The sequence below is a fragment of the Ranitomeya imitator genome, chromosome 3 (assembly GCF_032444005.1).
Source record: "Ranitomeya imitator isolate aRanImi1 chromosome 3, aRanImi1.pri, whole genome shotgun sequence".
Lineage (NCBI taxonomy): Eukaryota > Metazoa > Chordata > Amphibia > Anura > Dendrobatidae > Ranitomeya > Ranitomeya imitator.
In genome coordinates this window covers 14472183-14493514 of record NC_091284.1, presented here as the reverse complement: position 1 = coordinate 14493514, position 21332 = coordinate 14472183, and the positions used below count along the sequence as shown (strand labels likewise).

Here is a 21332-nt window from a genome sequence, read left to right as displayed (position 1 = left end):
CAGGATCAGTAATGTAATGTATGCACACAGTGACTGCACCAGCAGAAGAGTGAGTGCAGCTCTGGGGTATAATACAGGATGTAACTCAGGATCAGTAATGTAATGTATCTACACAGTGACTGCACCAGCAGAATAGTGAGTGCAGCTCTGGGGTATAATACAGGATGTAACTCAGGATCAGTAATGTAATGTATGTACACAGTGACTGCACCAGCAGAATAGTGAGTGCAGCTCTGGAGTATAATACAGGATGTAACTCAGGATCAGTAATGTAATGTATGTACACAGTGACTGCGCCAGCAGAATAGTGAGTGCAGCTCTGGAGTATAATACAGGATGTAACTCAGGATCAGTATTGTAATGTATGTACACAGTGACTGTACCAGCAGAATAGTGAGTGCAGCTCTGGGGTATAATACAGGATGTAACTCAGGATCAGTATTGTAATGTATGTACACAGTGACTGCACCAGCAGAATAATGAGTGCAGCTCTGGAGTATAATACAGGAGGTAACTCAGGATCAGTAATGTAATGTATGTACACAGTGACTGCACCAGCAGAATAGTGAGTGCAGCTCTGGGGTATAATACGCGAGGTAACTCAGGATCAGTAATGTAATGTATGTACACAGTGACTGCACCAGCAGAATAGTGAGTGCAGCTCTGGGGTATAATACAGTAGGTAACTCAGGATCAGTAATGTAATGTACTGTATGTACACAGTGACTGCACCAGCAGAATAGTGAGTGCAGCTCTGGGGTATAATACAGGATGTAACTAAGGATCAGTAATGTAATGTATGTACACAGTGACTGCACCAGCAGAATAGTGAGTGCAGCTCTGGAGTATAATACAGGAGGTAACTCAGGATCAGTAATGTAATGTATGTACACAGTGACTGCACCAGCAGAATAGTGAGTGCAGCTCTGGGGTATAATACAGGATGTAACTCAGGATCAGTAATGTAATGTATGTACACAGTGACTGCACCAGCAGAATAGTGAGTGCAGCTCTGGGGTATAATACAGGATGTAACTCAGGATCAGTAATGTAATGTATGTACACAGTGACTGCACCAGCAGAATAGTGAGTGCAGCTCTGGAGTATAATACAGGCTGTAACTCAGGATCAGTAATGTAATGTATGTACACAGTGACTGCACCAGCAGAATAGTGAGTGCAGCTCTGGAGTATAATACAGGATGTAACTCAGGATCAGTACTGTAATGTATGTACACAGTGACTGCACCAGCAGAATAGTGAGTGCAGCTCTGGGGTATAATACAGGAGGTAACTCAGGATCAGTAATGTAATGTATGTACACAGTGACTGCACCAGCAGAATAGTGAGTGCAGCTCTGGAGTATAATACATGATGTAACTCGAGATCAGTACAGGATGTCATGTGTGTGTGTATATATATATATATATATATATATATATATATATATATATATATATATATATATATATATATATACACATATATATATATGTATATATATATATATATATATATATATACACATACACTATATAATTGTCTAAGGGTCACTTTCCTCTTTCTGTCTGTCTGTCCTTCTGTCTGTCTTTCTGTTACGGATATTCATTGGTCGCGGCCTCTGTCTGTCATGGAATCCAAGTCACTGATTGGTCTCGCCAGCTGCCTGTCATGGCTGCCGCGACCAATCAGCGACGGCCACAGTCCGATTAGTCCCTCCCTACTCACCTGCAGTCAGCACCCGGCCCCCGCTCCATACTCTCCGCAGTCACCGCTCACACAGGGTTAATGCCGCGGGTAACTCACTCCGTTACCGCCGCTATTAACCCTGTGTGACCAAATTTTTACTATTGATGCTGCCTATGCAGCGTCAATAGTAAAAACATCTAATGTTAAAAATAATAAAAAAATAAAAAATCATTATATACTCACCTTCCGCCACCTTTCCCGCTCCTGGCTATGCTCCGGTGACCACTCCATGCAAGCGGCAGGTTCCGGTGGCAAAGATGGTATGGGAGAAGGACCTGCCATGACGTCACGGTCATGTGACCGAACTACAAGGGGCCCTCGGAAGGTGAGTATGTTTATTTTTTATTTTTTAACCTGTAACATACGTGGCTATTCAATATACTACGTCACTGGGCAATATACTACGTGACTGGGCAATATACTACGTGACTGGGCAATATACTACGTGACTGGGCAATATACTACGTGGCTGGGCAATATACTACGTGACTGGGCAATATACTACGTGGCTGGGCAATATACTACGTGACTGGGCAATATACTACGTGACTGGGCAATATACTACGTGGCTGGGCAATATACTACGTGACTGGGCAATATACTACGTGGCTGGGCAATATACTATGTCACTGGGCAATATACTACGTGGCTGGGCAATATACTACGTGACTGGGCAATATACTACGTGACTGGGCAATATACTACGTGGCTGGGCAATATACTATGTCACTGGGCAATATACTACGTGGCTGGGCAATATACTACGTGGCTGGGCAATATACTACGTGACTGGGCAATATACTACATGGCTGGGCAATATACTACGTCACTGGGCAATATACTACGTAACTGGGCAATATACTACGTGACTGGGCAATATACTACGTGACTGGGCAATATACTGCGTGACTGGGCAATATACTACGTGGCTGGGCAATATACTACGTGACTGGGCAATATACTACGTGGCTGGGCAATATACTATGTCACTGGGCAATATACTACGTGGCTGGGCAATATACTACGTGGCTGGGCAATATACTACGTGACTGGGCAATATACTACATGGCTGGGCAATATACTACGTCACTGGGCAATATACTACGTAACTGGGCAATATACTACGTGACTGGGCAATATACTACGTGGCTGGGCAATATACTACGTGACTGGGCAATATACTACGTGACTGGGCAATATACTACGTCACTGGGCAATATACTACGTGGCTGGGCAATATACTACGTGGCTGGGCAATATACTACGTGACTGGGCAATATACTACGTGGCTGGGCAATATACTACGTGACTGGGCAATATACTACGTGGCTGGGTAATATACTACGTGGCTGTGTAATATACTACGTGACTGGGCAATATACTACGTGGCTGGGCAATATACTACGTGGCTGGGTAATATACTACGTGACTGGGCAATATACTACGTGGCTGGGCAATATACTACATGGCTGGGTAATATACTACGTGGCTGGGCAATATACTACGTGGCTGGGCAATATACTACGTGGCTGGGTAATATACTACGTGACTGGGCAATATACTACGTGGCTGGGCAATATACTACATGGCTGGGTAATATACTACGTGGCTGGGCAATATACTACGTGGCTGGGCAATATACTACGTGGCTGGGTAGTATACTACGTGGCTGGGCAATATACTACATGGCTGGGTAATATACTACGTGGCTGGGCAATATACTACGTGGCTGGGCAATATACTACGTGGCTGGGTAGTATACTACGTGACTGGGCAATATACTACGTGACTGGGCAATATACTATGTGACTGGCCAATATTCTACGTGGCTGGGCAATATACTACGTGGCTGGACAATATACTACGTGACTGGCCAATATACTACATGGCTGGGCAATATACTACGTGGCTGGGCAATATACTACGCGGCTGGGTAATATACTACGTGGCAGGGCAATATGCTACGTGGCTGGGCAATATACTACGTCACTGTTATGACCTGGTGGTTAGGAGCACCCGGCACGACCTGATAGTTAAACTCACACAGGACAAGCTCTGGAATGTGGGAGCTCTGCTGACCGCAGGCCCTAATCCTATCACAACAACTAGAAATAGCCGTGGAGCGTTCCCGAGTCTCCCTAGACGCCTCCTCACAGCCTAAGAACTAGCTAGCCCTAGAGATAGAAAATAAAGCCTACCTTGCCTCAGAGAAATTTCCCCAAAGGAAAAGGCAGCCCCCCACAAATATTACTCACGGTGCGGAGGTGCCACCCTGCATCCCAGAGCTTCCAGCTAGCAAGACAAAATCATGAAAGCAAGCTGGACTAGAAAACCAAGAACAGAAAATAACAATCGGGAACTTAGCTTCTGCAGGAGTAGACAGGTCTCCAGAAGATCCAAGAGCGACTGAACCAGCACAGGAACATTGACAGCTGGCCTGGAGTAACGATCTGAGTGGAGTTAAATAGAGCAGCCAACCAAAGGATAAACCACGTCACCTGTGTAAAGAACCTCAGAAGCAGCAGCTTCACTCACAGCCACCAGAGGGAGTCCATGGACAGAACTCGCCGAAGTACCATTCACGACCACAGGAGGGAGTTCGACAACAGAATTCACAACACGTCACTGGGCAATATACTACGTGACTGGGCAATATACTACGTGACTGGGCAATATACTACGTGACTGGGCAATATACTACGTGGCTGGGCAATATACTACGTCACTGGGCAATATACTACGTGGCTGGGCAATATACTACGTGACTGGGCAATATACTACGTCACTGGGCAATATACTACGTGACTGGGCAATATACTATGTGGCTGGGCAATATACTACGTGGCTGGGCAATATACTACGTGGCTGGGCAATATACTATGTGGCTGGGCAATATACTACGTGACTGGGCAATATACTACGTGGCTGGGCAATATACTACGTGGCTGTGCAATATACTACGTCACTGGGTAATATACTACGTGGCTGTGCAATATACTGCGTCACTGGGTAATATACTACGTGGCTGGGCAATATACTACGTGGCTGGGCAATATACTACGTGGCTGGGCAATATACTATGTGGCTGGGCAATATACTACGTGGCTGTGCAATATGCTGCGTCACTGGGTAATATACTACGTGGCTGTGCAATATACTACGTCACTGGGTAATATACTACGTGGCTGTGCAATATACTGCGTCACTGGGCAATATACTACGTGGCTGGGCAATATACTACGTGGACATGCATATTCTAGAATACCCGATGCGTTAGAATCGGACAACCATCTAGTATGTATATATATATATATATATATATATATATTTATATATATATATATATATACTAACCTCAAATTTGTATACAAATAAAGTCTGTTATTTGTAAACTGGTTAGAGATTATCGCAGGTTAACACGGCCATTAGATTTGTGCTGTTGAGAGGTGAGGAGGAGGCTGTGCTGCAGATTATTAGTGTGGAGGCCTTTTGATGCAGGGGTATAGTGGTGCCTGGGTTGTGCGGGCTGATGGATGGCCTGAAGGAGCAGCGTCTTCCATTTATTTGGCAGGTGTCCGGCTCTGCAGCGAGTCCACCTGCCATCCTAATGAAGGACATTGCTGTTTACTTATTTCTGGAGTGGAGAGCCCGGTGGCAGAGGCAGGAGGCACGAGTGTGATTTGCAGGGGTGGACGAGGGCTCCCGCAGAGGCTTTGTTTGCTCTCGGTACCCTCTGAATAATTTATTGTGGCTGATGTTTGTTTGTTCCGTGAATGTTATAGGAGAGATCATCCATTTATCCGGGCGGTAAATCAATGCTCTGACGCACGTCACATTACCGGGGCTTTTCAACAGTCAACTCATTAACCATCAATTCTGTTAGATTTTTGAAACTGGAATTGAGTTTTAATGGAAGCAATCACCTATGAAACCCAATACTGAGCGACTCTCAGAATATCTAAAATGCAACTTTACTCTGAGATGAAAGGCTGAAAAATACTTTCCTTCTCCATTATCTTCTCAAAACGGCTCAGGAGCAGCGCTCCTCCAACTAATGTATTTCTAATGTAGATGAATGATACAAATTATTCCTCTCATTTATTCACTGTTCACCCTATATCTGCTAGACAATAGTTTATAATTTGTCTCCAGGGCCGATTATAGCTTTTCTGCTGCCTAAGGCATAAAATGTCAATGGCGCCCCTCCCCAAAGTGCAATTTAAACATGCATTGGACAAACAATTCCTTCATTTTTGGGGGGAGGGTTTCTTCTAGGGTATCTATTCATTATTATTTAATAACTTGTGATCGATTTAATTATGTTTAGTACATGCTGGAATACCATTCTATTGCTGCACTTAGCACAAATCACTGCACCAGAACCAACATCAGTGCAGGAATACGGCACCAGCATCACTAACAAAATATTAATAAAGCACCAGAATCACCATCAGTACATGAAAACATCCCCAGATCTATCATCAGTACATAGATACATCATTAGAATCATCATTAGCACAGGAATACAGCACCAACGTCACTATCATAATATTAATAAAGCACCAGAATCGCCATCAGTACATGAAAACATCGTCAGATCAATCGTCAGTGTCATCATTAGTATAGGAATACAGCACCAGAACCATCATTAATACATGAAAAAAAATTACTGAAATTACCAACAGTAAATTAATGCATCACCAGAATCATGAGCAGTACATGAATATAGCACCAGAAACATCAATAGGTGAAAACAGCAACAGGACCATCATCAGTAAATTAATAAAGCATCAACAGTGTCATCAGTTTTGGAATACAATTCATAAATTGCCAAATGGCAAATAGATATCTAACTAAAGATTCTTAGATTAAAATATAATTTTTTTAATTAAATCAAATTTGTTCTAATAATTGTGCATTATTTTAAAATCACAGTGTCTATGTATTGATTGATTTATGTCCTAACCAATTGTTAGCCACTGGGGGTGAGTATCTTTTCTCCCTTCACAGTGGGCTTGCTATGGACAATTTCACTTTCTATTAGTTTTCTTTGGGGGATAAGTATTATTCAATGCTTCCCCTGTCAGTGAAGTTGCTGTGACATGGATAGCACCATCCATCTGACTGATATTAAGTTGGAGTTGTTCGGGTGGCCTTAAAGTTATGTGAATGAATGAGTTATGTTCGTCCCTTTACTACACCGTTGAAAATACATCTCCAATAAATATCGGATCGATGCAAACCCCAATATTCATCACTAACCACTGGCTCCAGAGAGTCTGAGACAAATCCTTTGAACACAGGAAGCTCTTGCGTTGGAAGTATATTTCTCCACATCTAAGTATACGAATTCTTGCCTTTTTGGCTGGTTCTTATCAGATTCCTTGCTGTAATTTCCTGTTCATGGCAGGAGATACTTACTTCAACGAAGTTTGAAGTGTCAGCTTTTTCGCACTTCCCCAGTATTAATTAATCCCATATGTTCAGTGTGAGGGTGAAATATCTCCTCTCCGGAGATGTCTTCATGTATGGATTTTATAATTTTTTCTCTACAATACTTGGTAACAAATCTCCCCACTCATAACTCACATCTCAAAAAACTTTACCATACAATAAATGCTCTTCCTCACAAGACGTCCCAGAAATGGTAGATGTCAGCTGTGTATACGGCTCCTACCATCTCCAGAGAAGTGACCCCTCACCTGGAAGAGGGCAGAGAGCCAATATCTTTACGAGACAGACAGTCAATAGTCCAGACGTATCTCCAATATGTAGACATGACAGACACTCAGTGACCCAGAAGACGGATACAGGGAGATGATAGAGCGGCGAGAATGCATTACTTACATGTGTAGTTTCCTGGATGTATGATCGATGAGCTAAATAAATCACTTAGAAGGACGCCGGTCTATCTATTGTACCCTGCTACCAACCACTTGAGCTGGAGATTGTTTACTGTCCTGTTTTTCAGTGGAATGAATGACAGAAAGGGCAGAGAAATCCTAGACCCCAAGGATTTATGTAGCCACGTAAAGGGTCAGCTCATCTTTGGCTTTCGTGAAGGTAATAACTGCTATTAGGTCCCGGCCAGCTGAGGCGAGGTTACAAAAACCATCACGTGCAGTTGTGCTATGAGGTTTCCCTAACCCCCATTAATTTCTAAAAGAACCGTCCAATACGGGCAATAGGACTAAGAATGAAAGAAAACACACCTTTGTTATGCAGTTATACAACAATTTCTACTCTTCTTCATCAACTGCAGCAGGGGCGGGAACCTTTTTTCAGGTGAAGGCGATTTGGATATTTATGCCATTGTTTGCTGACTATACACAATTATTAACTTAGACATTATTCTGTTATATTTTATGAACTAACCCTAATGTGATGGTGGAGCCGCTTCTCTTTGGTGCGGCTGTGGTGTTATGTGGTATGGATGATGTCGCTTCATAGCTGCTTTTCCAGATTTGTGTTGGTCTGGAGCGTAGTCAACTCTTTGTGATAGAATCATTGAATCCTAGAATGGTAGAGTTGGTAGGGACCTCCTGGGTCATCTGGTCCAACCCCCGGCTCAAAGCAGGATTCACTAAGTCCCCCCAGACAGATGTCAGTCCAGCCTCTGTTTGAAGACTTCCATTGAAGGAGAACTCACCACCTCTCATGGCCGCCTGTTCCACTCATTGATCCCCCTCACTGTCAATAGTTTTTTTCTAATATCTAATCTGTGTCTCCTCCCATACAGTTTCCTCCCATTGCTTCTAGTCTTTCCTTGTGCAAATGAGAATAAAGATGATACTTCTACACTGTGACAGCCCTTCAGATATTTGTAGACAGCTATTAAGTCTCCTCTCAGTCTTATTTTTTGCAGCTAAACATTCCCAGATCCTGTAACCGTTCCTCATAGGACATGGTTTGCAGACTGGTCACCATTCTGGTCGTTCTTCTCTGAACTTGCTCCAGGTTGTTGATGTATTTTTTTAAATGTGGTGCCCAAAACTGGACACAGTATTCCAGATCAGGTCTGACCAAAGAGGAGTAGAGGGCAATAATGACTTCATGTGATCTAGACTGTATGCTTCTGTTAATACATCCCAGAATTGTATTTTACTTTTTTGCTGCTGCATCACACTGTTGACTCATGTTCAGTCTGTGATCTATTAGTATACCCAAGTCCTTTTCACATGTGCTGTTGCTTAGCCCTATTCCTCCCATTCTGTATAAACTTTTTTCATTTTTATTGCCCAGATGTAGTACTTTGCATTTTTCATTGTTAAAAACCATTCTGTTAGTTGCTGCCCACTGCTCCAGTTTATTTATATCTTTTTGAATCCTCTCTCTCTCTTTTCTAGTATTAGCTATCCCTCCTAGCTTTGCGTCATCAGCAAATTTAATTAGTGAACCCTCAATTACTTCATCTAAATCATTGATAAAGATGTTGAACAATACAGGGCACAGGACAGAGCCCTGTGGTCCCCACTTGAGACATTCTTCCAACTGGATGTGCAGCCATTTAAGACCACTCTTTGGGTCCGATCACTAAACCAGTTAGGAATCCACCTAACAGTTGCCTTGCCCATTCCATACTTAGTAATTTTTTCAATAAGGATTGTGTGAGATACTTTGTCAAATGCTTTGCTGAAGTCAAGATATACTATATCTACAGCATTTCGCTGATCCACCCAGTCAGTGATTCTGTCATAGAAGGAAATTATGTTAGTCTGACATGACTTATTAGTTACAAAGCCATTGTGACTCTGGTTAATCACTTCATTCTTATCCAGGTACTTACATACATGTTGTTTAATAATTTGTTCAAAGTCAGACTCACTGGCCTATAGTTCCCAGGGTCCACCTTATTCCCCTTTTTGAAGATAGGAACAACATTTGCTTTTCTCCAGTCTTCTGGGACTTCTCCTGTTCTCCAAGAAATTTCAAAGGTTATGGATAGTGGTTCAAATTTTTTTTTCCGCTATCTCCTTCAGTAATCTGGGGTGTAATTCATCTAGACCTGGAGACTTGAATTTATTTATGTTAGCCAAGTGTTTCCTCACTATCTTTCTGTTTATAGATATCCTGGATTATTCTATTCCTTTAATAGGATAGTGTAGATCAGTTGATGTTACATTTCCTTTCTGATAAAAAACAGATGCAAAATAGGAAATTAAAAGTTTGGCCTTCTCAACATCCTTTCTTACCATTCCATCATTTTCATGCACATTTCAAGAACTAGCAGCAGTAAGTTGTACTGAAGACAAACGCATATTACACATTTACATTGGAGGTCTCCTCAATAGTGGGAAATTAATCACTGCCGACGTAACATTTATACAACTAACAGTGGGAAGTCTAAAGTATGTACATCACATAGAAGACACCGAGACTGCAGTATAAACATCACACAGGAGTCACCAAGACTGCTCTATATAGATCACATAGGAGACGCTGAGACTGATGAATATACATCACATAGGAGACACTGAGACTGCAGTATAAACATCACATAGGAGACACCAAGACTGCTCTATATAGATCACAAAGAAGACACCAAGACTGCTCTATATAGTTCACATAGAAGACACCAAGACTGCTCTATATAGATCACATAGGAGACGCTGAGACTGATGTATATACATCACATAGGAGACACTGAGACTGCAGTATAAACATCACATAGGAGACACTGAGACTGCAGTATAAACATCACATAGGAGACACCAAGACTGGTCTATATAGATCACATAGAAGACACCAAGACTGCTCTATATAGATCACATAGGAGACGCTGAGACTGCAGTATAAACATCACATAGGAGACTCTGAGACTGCTGTATATACATCTCAAAGGAGACACACGAGACTGCCATTTATACATCACGCAGGAGACACGGAGACTACTGTATATACATCACATAGGAGACGCTGACACTGATGTATATACATCACGTTGGAGACACCAAGACAGCTGTTGAGTCCTGACTCCTGAATGCTACATGTGCATGCTTTACAGGAAAATTAATTGGCCAGTGCAGGGAAAACCAGGTCTAACAGCAAGGGCACTGTGGCTCATTGCGAATCTGTCCCAGGGCCGGACCAAATTATATTGCTGGCTGTAAATGGTATTGTATGAGAACAGCAGACCTGTATATTTACAGTCTATGTGATGTGTGTTATTAAATCTTATTTGTTTTTTAATTAACTGCTCTCAGCTGATTTATGACTTCAAATCATATCAAAGGAGAGCTGAACTTTTCTGTGATCATAAATCATTAGAGAAAAACCTCAGTAAAGAGAATTTAAAAATCTCACCTTTGAACGAGCTTACGGACAGATTCTTCGTTACCTCATTCTGCAGCCTGTAATATACATAAAGGCTGTAGAAGGCAAATTACACCACTTTTTATTAAGAAACCCAATTGCAAAAATGATTTTTAGTCCAGAATAGATTAAGTTTAAAAAATGCAAAAAGCGATCTATATCTACGTCCATTAACAAACCCCTCTTATGGAAGTCCCATTCTGAGGGTCTGATGTCACTTTACAGCCCAGGATTTTTTTTTATGAGAATGATGTCTGAGATCGGCAGATGCAAAGCTATTACTCCTCTATTATCAGCAATGCACCTTATGGCTCTGGGGCTTTGTGGCTGCCATATAACCTCACAGTACTGAATTCAGGCAGGAATTCCCTGTACAAAATTTGGTTCTTTGGAGCCACTGAGACCACAGACGTCTCCCAGAAGGGAAAGTGTATATTGTAGTTATAAAAAGACGAATCATATCCCTGCGGAAAGAAAAGAAACTGCGGGGGGAGAGCGGCGGGGTCTCACATAATGCAGGATACTTAGAGATCTTCACACAGAAGAACCTGCAGGATTCTGGTCTTCTCTGCATTACCAAAGCAAAAAACACAAAAAGAAAGGTGAAAAAAAGGCCAAAAAAATGAACAAATCTTTATTAAATATATAAATAGCAACACAAGGGATACAACAATAGTGGGTAAAAATCATGTACAGTACGCATGGAGCGAACACGCACCACACATCAGCAGCCAGGCAAAGCGCATAGAGGGTAAGAGGTACTCCTAGGTACTACATGCTCCATATAGAAGCTACTCGGCATAGTATATATGTGACTGGAGCCCATAACCAGACGATATACAAATAGTATCCAAAAAGCGCCTTACCAGCTGCAGACGTGGGGAGAGCGCCGACTCCAAACGCCCCCTGAGGAAGGACATCTCTGAAACGCGCGTCGGGGTGGGTTTGGAGTCGGCGCTCTCCCCACGTCTGCAGCTGGTAAGGCGCTTTTTGGATACTATTTGTATATCGTCTGGTTATGGGCTCCGGTCACATATATACTATGCTGAGTAGCTTCTATATGGAGCATGTAGTACCTAGGAGTACCTCTTACCCTCTATGCGCTTTGTCTGGCTGCTGATGTGTGGTGCGTGTTCGCTCCATGCGTACTGTACATGATGTTTACATCTTTTTACCCACTATTGTTGTATCCCTTGTGTTGCTATTTATATATTTAATAAAGATTTGTTCATTTTTTTGGACTTTTTTGCACCTTTCTTTTTGTGATTTTTGCTTTGGCAATATTTGGTGTTTCCTGTGACATCCTTTATACAGGCGCTGGCTACCTCTTACCAATATTATTTTATTTCATCATGAGTGGAGGGTTTACTAGATTTCGCCTGTGTTGTTTTCCTTTACATCTTCTCTGCATTACTCTGTTAACTCTTTAGCTCCCGTGTTGTAAAGTTTGAAAAGACTCCTGTGTAATGTAAATTATGCACCATTTTCAAACAGGAGTCATGTAGAAATGCAAGACCTCAGCAAAGCTCTCTTCCAGGTCACGTAACTTCCAGGTACCTGGTCAGATTCCCATAATCAGAAGGCCAAGCCTGGGGCACCGGGAGTGCGAAAGGTGCGAAAAGTGGAATGTTCTCCATGTGCATACAACGTTTCCGTATTCAGGGATTTAAATTATTCTAAACAATACTTACACTGCCTGTATTATACTCCAGAGCTGCACTCACTATTCTGCTGGTGCAGTCATTGTGTACATACATTACATTACTGATCCTGAGTTACGTCCTTCATTATACCCCAGAGTTGCACTCACTATTCTGCTGGTGCAGTCACTGTGTACATACATTACATTACTGATCCTGAGTTACATCCTGTATTATACTCCAGAGCTGCGCTCACTATTCTGCTGGTGCAGTCACTGTGTACATACATTACTGATCCTGAGTTACGTCCTGTATTATACTCCCAGAGCTGCACTCACTATTCTGCTGGTGCAGTCACTGTGTACATACATTACATTACTGATCCTGAGTTACATCCTGTATTATACTCCAGAGCTGCACTCACTATTCTGCTGGTGCAGTCACTGTGTACATACATTACTATACCCCAGAGCTGCACTCACTATTCTGCTGTTGCAGTCACTGTGTACATACATTACATTACTGATCCTGAGTTACCTCCTGTATTATACTCCAGAGCTGCACTCACTATTCCGCTGGTGCAGTCACTGTGTACATACATTACATTACTGATCCTGAGTTACATCCTGTATTATACTCCAGAGCTGCACTCACTATTCCGCTGGTGCAGTCACTGTGTACATACATTACATTACTGATCCTGAGTTACCTCCTGTATTATACTCCAGAGCTGCACTCACTATTCCGCTGGTGCAGTCACTGTGTACATACATTACATTACTGATCCTGAGTTACCTCCTGTATTATACTCCAGAGCTGCACTCACTATTCCGCTGGTGCAGTCACTGTGTACATACATTACATTACTGATCCTGAGTTACATCCTGTATTATACCCCAGAGCTGCACTCACTATTCTGCTGGTGCAGTCACTGTGTACATACATTACATTACTGATCCTGAGTTACATCCTGTATTATACCCCAGAGCTACACTCACTATTCTGCTGGGGCAGTCACTGTGTACATACATTACATTACTGATCCTGAGTTACCTCCTGTATTATACCCCAGAGCTGCACTCACTATTCTGCTGGTGCAGTCACTGTGTACATACATTACATTACTGATCCTGAGTTACATCCTGTATTATACTCCAGAGCTGCGCTCACTATTCTGCTGGTGCAGTCACTGTGTACATACATTACTGATCCTGAGTTGCCTCCTGTATTATACTCCAGAGCTGCGCTCACTATTCTGCTGGTGCACTCACTGTGTACATACATTACTGATCCTGAGTTGCCTCCTGTATTATACTCCAGAGCTGCGCTCACTATTCTGCTGGTGCAGTCACTGTGTACATACATTACATTACTGATCCTGAGTTACATCCTGTATTGTACTCCAGAGCTGCACTCACTATTCTGCTGGTGCAGTCACTGTGTACATACATTACATTACTGATCCTGAGTTACATCCTGTATTATACTCCAGAGCTGCACTCACTATTCTGCTGGTGCAGTCACTGTGTACATACATTACATTACTGATCCTCAGTTACCTCCTGTATTATACCCCAGAGCTGCACTCACTATTCTGCTGGTGCAGTCACTGTGTACGTACATTACATTACTGATCCTGAGTTACATCCTGTATTATACCGCAGAGCTGCACTCACTATTCTGCTGGTGCAGTCACAGTGTGCATACATTACATTACTGATCCTGAGTTACACCCTGTATTATACCCCAGAGCTGCACTCACTATTCTGCTGGTGCAGTCACAGTGTGCATACATTACATTACTGATCCTGAGTTACACCCTGTATTATACCCCAGAGCTGCACTCACTATTCTGCTGATGCAGTCACTGTGTACATACATTACTGATCCTGAGTTACACCCTGTATTATACTCCAGAGCTGCACTCACTATTCTGCTGGTACAGTCACTGTGTACATACATTACATTACTGATCCTGAGTTACATCCTGTATTATACTCCAGAGCTGCACTCACTATTCTGCTGGTGGAGTCACTGTGTACATACATTACATTACTGATCCTGAGTTACCTCCTGTATTATACCCCAGAGCTGCACTCACTATTCTGCTGGTGCAGTCACTGTGTACATACATTACATTACTGATCCTGAGTTGCATCCTGTATTATACTCCAGAGCTGCACTCACTATTCTGCTGGTGCAGTCACTGTGTACATACATTACATTACTGATCCTGTGTTACCTCCTGTATTATACCCCAGAGCTGCACTCACTATTCTGCTGGTGCAGTCGCTGTGTACATACAGTACATTACTGATCCTGAGTTACACCCTGTATTATACCCCAGAGCTGCACTCACTATTCTGCTGGTGCAGTCACTGTGTACATACATTACATTACTGATCCTGAGTTACATCCTGTATTATACCCCAGAGCTGCACTCACTATTCTGCTGGTGCAGTCACTGTGGACATACATTACATTACTGATCCTGAGTTACATCCTGTATTATACCCCAGAGCTGCACTCACTATTCTGCTGGTGCAGTCACTGTGTACATACATTACATTACTGATCCTGAGTTATCTCCTGTATTATACCCCAGAGCAGCACTCACTATTCTGCTGGTGCAGTCACGGTGTACATGCATTACATTACTGATCCTGAGTTACATCCTGTATTATACTCCAGAGCTGCACTCACTATTCTGCTGGTGCAGTCACTGTGTGAATACATTACATTACTGATCCTGAGTTACCTCCTGTATTACACTCCAGAGCTGCACTCACTATTCTGCTGGTGCAGTCACTGTGTACATACATTACATTACTGATCCTGAGTTACATCCTGTATTATACTCCAGAGCTGCACTCTCTATTCTGCTGGTGCAGTCACTGTGTACATACATTACTGATCCTGAGTTTCATCCTGTATTATTCTCCAGAGCTGTACGCACTATTCTGCTGGTGCAGTCACTGTGTACATACATTACATTACTGATCCTGAGTTACATCCTGTATTATACCCCAGAGCTGCACTCACTATTCCGCTGGTGCAGTCACTGTGTACATACATTACATTACTGATCCTGAGTTACCACCTGTATTATACTCCAGAGCTGCACTCACTATTCCGCTGGTGCAGTCACTGTGTACATACATTACATTACTGATCCTGAGTTACCTCCTGTATTATACTCCAGAGCTGCACTCACTATTCCGCTGGTGCAGTCACTGTGTACATACATTACATTACTGATCCTGAGTTACATCCTGTATTATACCCCAGAGCTGCACTCACTATTCTGCTGGTGCAGTCACTGTGTACATACATTACATTACTGATCCTGAGTTACATCCTGTATTATACCCCAGAGCTGCACTCACTATTCTGCTGGGGCAGTCACTGTGTACATACATTACATTACTGATCCTGAGTTACCTCCTGTATTATACCCCAGAGCTGCACTCACTATTCTGCTGGTGCAGTCACTGTGTACATACATTACATTACTGATCCTGAGTTACATCCTGTATTATACTCCAGAGCTGCGCTCACTATTCTGCTGGTGCAGTCACTGTGTACATACATTACTGATCCTGAGTTGCCTCCTGTATTATACTCCAGAGCTGCGCTCACTATTCTGCTGGTGCAGTCACTGTGTACATACATTACTGATCCTGAGTTGCCTCCTGTATTATACTCCAGAGCTGCGCTCACTATTCTGCTGGTGCTGTCACTGTGTACATACATTACATTACTGATCCTGAGTTACCTCCTGTATTATACCCCAGAGCAGCACTCACTATTCTGCTGGTGCAGTCACGGTGTACATGCATTACATTACTGATCCTGAGTTACATCCTGTATTATACTCCAGAGCTGCACTCACTATTCTGCTGGTGCAGTCACTGTGTGAATACATTACATTACTGATCCTGAGTTACTTCCTGTATTACACTCCAGAGCTGCACTCACTATTCTGCTGGTGCAGTCACTGTGTACATACATTACATTACTGATCCTGAGTTACATCCTGTATTATACTCCAGAGCTGCACTCTTTATTCTGCTGGTGCAGTCACTGTGTACATACATTACATTACTGATCCTGAGTTACATCTTGTATTATACTCCAGAGCTGCACTCACTATTCTGCTGGTGCAGTCACTGTGTACATACATTACTGATCCTGAGTTTCATCCTGTATTATTCTCCAGAGCTGTACTCACTATTCTGCTGGTGCAGTCACTGTGTACATACATTACATTACTGATCCTGAGTTACATCCTGTATTATACTCCAGAGCTGCACTCACTATTCTGCTGGTGCAGTCACTGTATACATACATTACATTACTGATCCTGAGTTACATCCTGTAGATCTTTTATTATAAAAATGAAAAACATAACAATAATAATAGCAGAAAACATAACAAAAATATTAGCCAGAAAATAATCAGTATACTGAACACTGGTCCAGCCGCTCATTCTCTCCTCTCACACATATTATACAGTATATACAGAATAACTACTTTGACCTTCTGGTCCGGTCACCAAACAAAAATAACAAATAAAATAAACAATGGCAAACAAAAACTATATACATGAACTTTTTTTTTTTAAATAAAATAACTACAAATATATACAATACTAAGCTATCCTTCATTCCCAACCCCCCGCACTGACCTGAGAGCTGGTCCTGCGTCTCATGCCTCAGTCCATGTCCAACGTCCATAGGCCAGATCAGGCAGTGCCAGTTTTCCCCCAAACAACCCAGTGTCCCATAGTCCCACAAGATAATCCCACCTCCCCCCTTTTCCCACCACCCAACCTAACACCTACACCCAAATCTATATCCCTATATACAATATATACATTATATACAGCAGCACACACCACAATAATTACAAATCACGAAGCCCAAGTTCGGCGCCTGCAGCCCTACATCACTGTATAATGATCAAACAAAACAAAAATCTACAGTGTCAGCAGCAGCCCACCACCAGGAAAGGAGATGACCAGACTAGGGTACACTAAAAGAAAAGCCCCTCCAGAGGAGAGCGGCCCTCCGTGCGCCCAGTCTCCCATACTCCAGAGAGTGCACCTTCACCAGGTCACCGAGTATGGTCCTAAACACATCTTCCACTGGGAGGATTTTTCGTTGCGTCGATACTAAGCACCGTGCGTTCCACGTGTGATACCTAACCACTGCGCTAACTAGAAATAAGGTGCAGCGGTCCCGACCACCAAGGTCTCCGAATGCTCCATAGGCCCATTCCGCATAGGAGAGACCGGCCAGCCGAGACCAGCCAATGAAGGCGCCCACCCTGTTGTACACCTCTGTGTTGAAGGGACAATGAAGCAGGAAGTGGTCCATGCTTTCCAGCAAGGTACCACAATGCTCCCGAGGACAATTCCTGTCCTCAGAGCTCCTACACTTCAGATTGTCCCTCACACACAGTTTCCCATGGAAGCAGCGCCAAGCTAAGTCCCAAAACTTCGAGGGGATCCTGATAGAATTCAAAAGATGCAAACCCACCCCAAGATCCCGACTTGGGCAGTCCCTGAGCGCCAGAGGCCTCTGGAAATGGGTCAACAGAACCCTATTGTCAAGGAGTTTCCTTGGCAGAGTCCTGATCTCCCACATTCCCAGACCCCACCGACGAATTACCTTCAGAACCAAGGTAGCGTAAGCCGGAAGATGTCCATGCGGTGTGCGAAGATCCTTCACTTGCCCTCCTGTCTCCCATTCCTGGAAGAAAGGCTGAAACCATCCCCTACAGGAGAATACCCACGGAGGAGCCCTCTCTTTCCAGAGGTTTGCGATATTGATCTTAATGAAGGTATCCACAAGGAATACCACAGGGTTGACCATACCCAACCCTCCTAGTCTCCTCGTACGGTAAGTAACCTCCCTCTTGACCAGGTTCAGTCTATTCCCCCATAACAGTTGGAAGAACAAACTGTAGACCCGAGTCCAGAGAGATTCCGGCAAGATGCATACACTGCCCAGATAAATCAGTAAAGGGAGCAGGTAAGTTTTGATCAGGTTTACCCTTTCCCTTAGGGTCAAAGACCAACCCTTCCATTGGTTCACCTTCTGAGTGGCGATCTCTAGCCTGCTGTCCCAATTTTGTTTGGGGTAATCCCCCTGGCCAAATTCGATGCCAAGGACTTTTGCAGAGACTTTGGGTCCTGGAAGGGTGTCCGGGAGATCAAAACCAGGATCTCCTCCTCCCAGCCAGAGACTCTCACACTTATCCCGGTTGATCTTGGACCCGGATGCCTCCGAGTAGCGATCTACCTCTGACATCAGCCACCCTGCCTCCTCATGAGAGGAAACAAACACAGTGACATCATCGGCATACGCCACCACCCTCAGAGTGGCTTCCGGTGCTGCCCGGTCCATCCCGATCCCGGCCAACGGTCCACGCTCCACCCTCCTAAGAAGAGGGTCAATCGCAAACACGTACAGCAGCGGGCTCAAGGGACAACCCTGGCGAACACCGGACCCAACCTCAAAAGAGCTGCCAATCCAACCATTCACAAGCGGGAAACTCTCTGCCCCACTGTACAAGGTCTTAAGCCAATCAACAAACCCCCCGGGCAGGCCATATCTCAGAAGGACGAACCAGAGGTACTCATGATTAACCCGATCAAACGCTTTTGCCTGGTCCAGTGACAGCATGTACCCCTTCCAGTGACCAGCCCTACCCTGCTCCACTGCCTCTCGGACACTGAGCACAGCACTAAATGTGCTGCGGCCTGGAACAGAGCAATGCTGGGCCCCCGAAAGGAGTCGGGGTGCAAATTTCACCAGCCGATTAAACAGCACCTTTGCCAGAACCTTCCTGTCTGCATTGAGAAGCGCTATGGGACGCCAGTTCCCAATGCAAGACGGGTCCTTACCCTTTGACAAGATGATCAGAGCAGACCTCCTCATTGACTTCGGCAGAATGCCCGAGGAAAGACACTCATTGAATACCTCAGTCAAGAGGGGAACCAAAACGTCCTTAAAGGTCTTATAGAATTCAGATGTTAAGCCATCTGGACCAGGCGATTTTTTGGGGGCAAGCCCTTCAATCGCCAACTGAACTTCCTCTTCCCTGATCATTTCTGTCAAAACGTCAAGAGAGGGGTCTACCCCTGGTTCGGGGACAGCTTCAGCCAGGAAAGCCGACATCTCATCCCAATCAAGATCCCTCTTCCCCAAGAGGTGCGAGTAGAAGGATCTGACAACCTCCAGGATCCCTGATCTGGATCGTCTCAGGGACCCCGCAGTGTCGACCAGTCCTGTAACCACTTTACTATTCACTGACATCCTGCAGTTTCTGTAAGGGTCGGGCGAGCGGTACTTCCCGTAATCCCTCTCAAAAACCAAAGATGCGTGTCTATCGTACTGACACCTCATAAGCAAAGATTTCACTCTGGAGATCTCCTCGCGGCTACCTCCAGTTGAGACAAGATGCTCGAGTTTCCTCCTCAGACCCTGATACAGACGGTACCTGTTCAGACTCCTGAGGCTCGAGAGCTGGCGGAAGAATCTCGCCACCCTTTCCTTAAACATCTCCCACCACTCTGACTTACTACTACAAAGATCCAGTAATGGTACCTGGCCCTGAAGAAATTCCTCAAAGGACTGTCTTATCTCCGCTTCTTCCAAGAGAGACGAATTGAGCCTCCAAAAGCCTCTTCCCATCCGGAGGGTCTCTGTAACATTCAGAGAAAACAAAATTAAACAGTGGTCGGAGAACTCCACCTCAACAACAGACACTGCTGAAGAGACAGCTTCCTCCTTTAAATAAAACCTATCTATTCTGGACCTACAGTTACCTCTATGATAGGTGAACCCCTCGTGGCCTGGGGTGTGCCGAATGTGGACATCCACCAGGCGAGCCTCACTAGCTATACTATTAAGGGCGACGCTATCATAAGTCAGCTTGTCTCTGGAACCTCCTCTATCTCGGGGCCTCGTGACAGCATTGAAGTCCCCTCCAAAGACAACCTGCCGACTTGTAAAAAGGTAGGGCTTGATCCTCATAAAGAGACACTTCCGGTCCCACTTAGATTGGGGACCATAAATGTTGATGAGCCGGAGCTCTTGTCCCTTCATGAGGACATCTAAGATCAGGCACCTCCCCATTTCTAACTCAATAACCCGTCGGCATTCCACCGGTGCGGTAAAAAGGACCGCCACTCCGCTATACGGCTCGGCCGCAAGAGACCAATAGGAGGGCCCGAGTCTCCACTCCCTCTTAGCTTTAAACACATCTGCCATGTTTGGCAGCCTGGTCTCTTGCAAAAAGAAAATGTCAGCTTCAACCCGGCTGAGAAAATCAAAGGCCGCAAATCTAGCTGTATTTGACTTTATGCTGGCGACATTAATGGACGCCAGCGTCAACGGAGTGGGTACCGCCATCACTGGTGATTGAGTTAGATGGCTTTCTTTTTCCCACTCCCCTTATCCTCTGCCTCAGAGGAGGAATCCTTCCCCCTCTTTAATGACAATGAAGTATCCATTCCCACGTGTTTTTTATTTTTTTGGTCCTCGTCTCCGGACTCTGGGCCAGTCCCTCCTTCCAAGGATCTTACATTCCCAGAAGGAGGAGACTCGGCGTCCCCTGTGAGCCC

The 21332-nt window shown here is 44.1% G+C and overlaps 1 protein-coding gene across 1 annotated transcript in view; it reads left to right on the top strand.

Annotated features, from left to right (window-relative positions):
• CASR (calcium sensing receptor) overlaps window positions 1-21332 on the top strand; it is a 196556-nt gene that overhangs the window by 85028 nt on the left and 90196 nt on the right. The window lies entirely within an intron of this gene.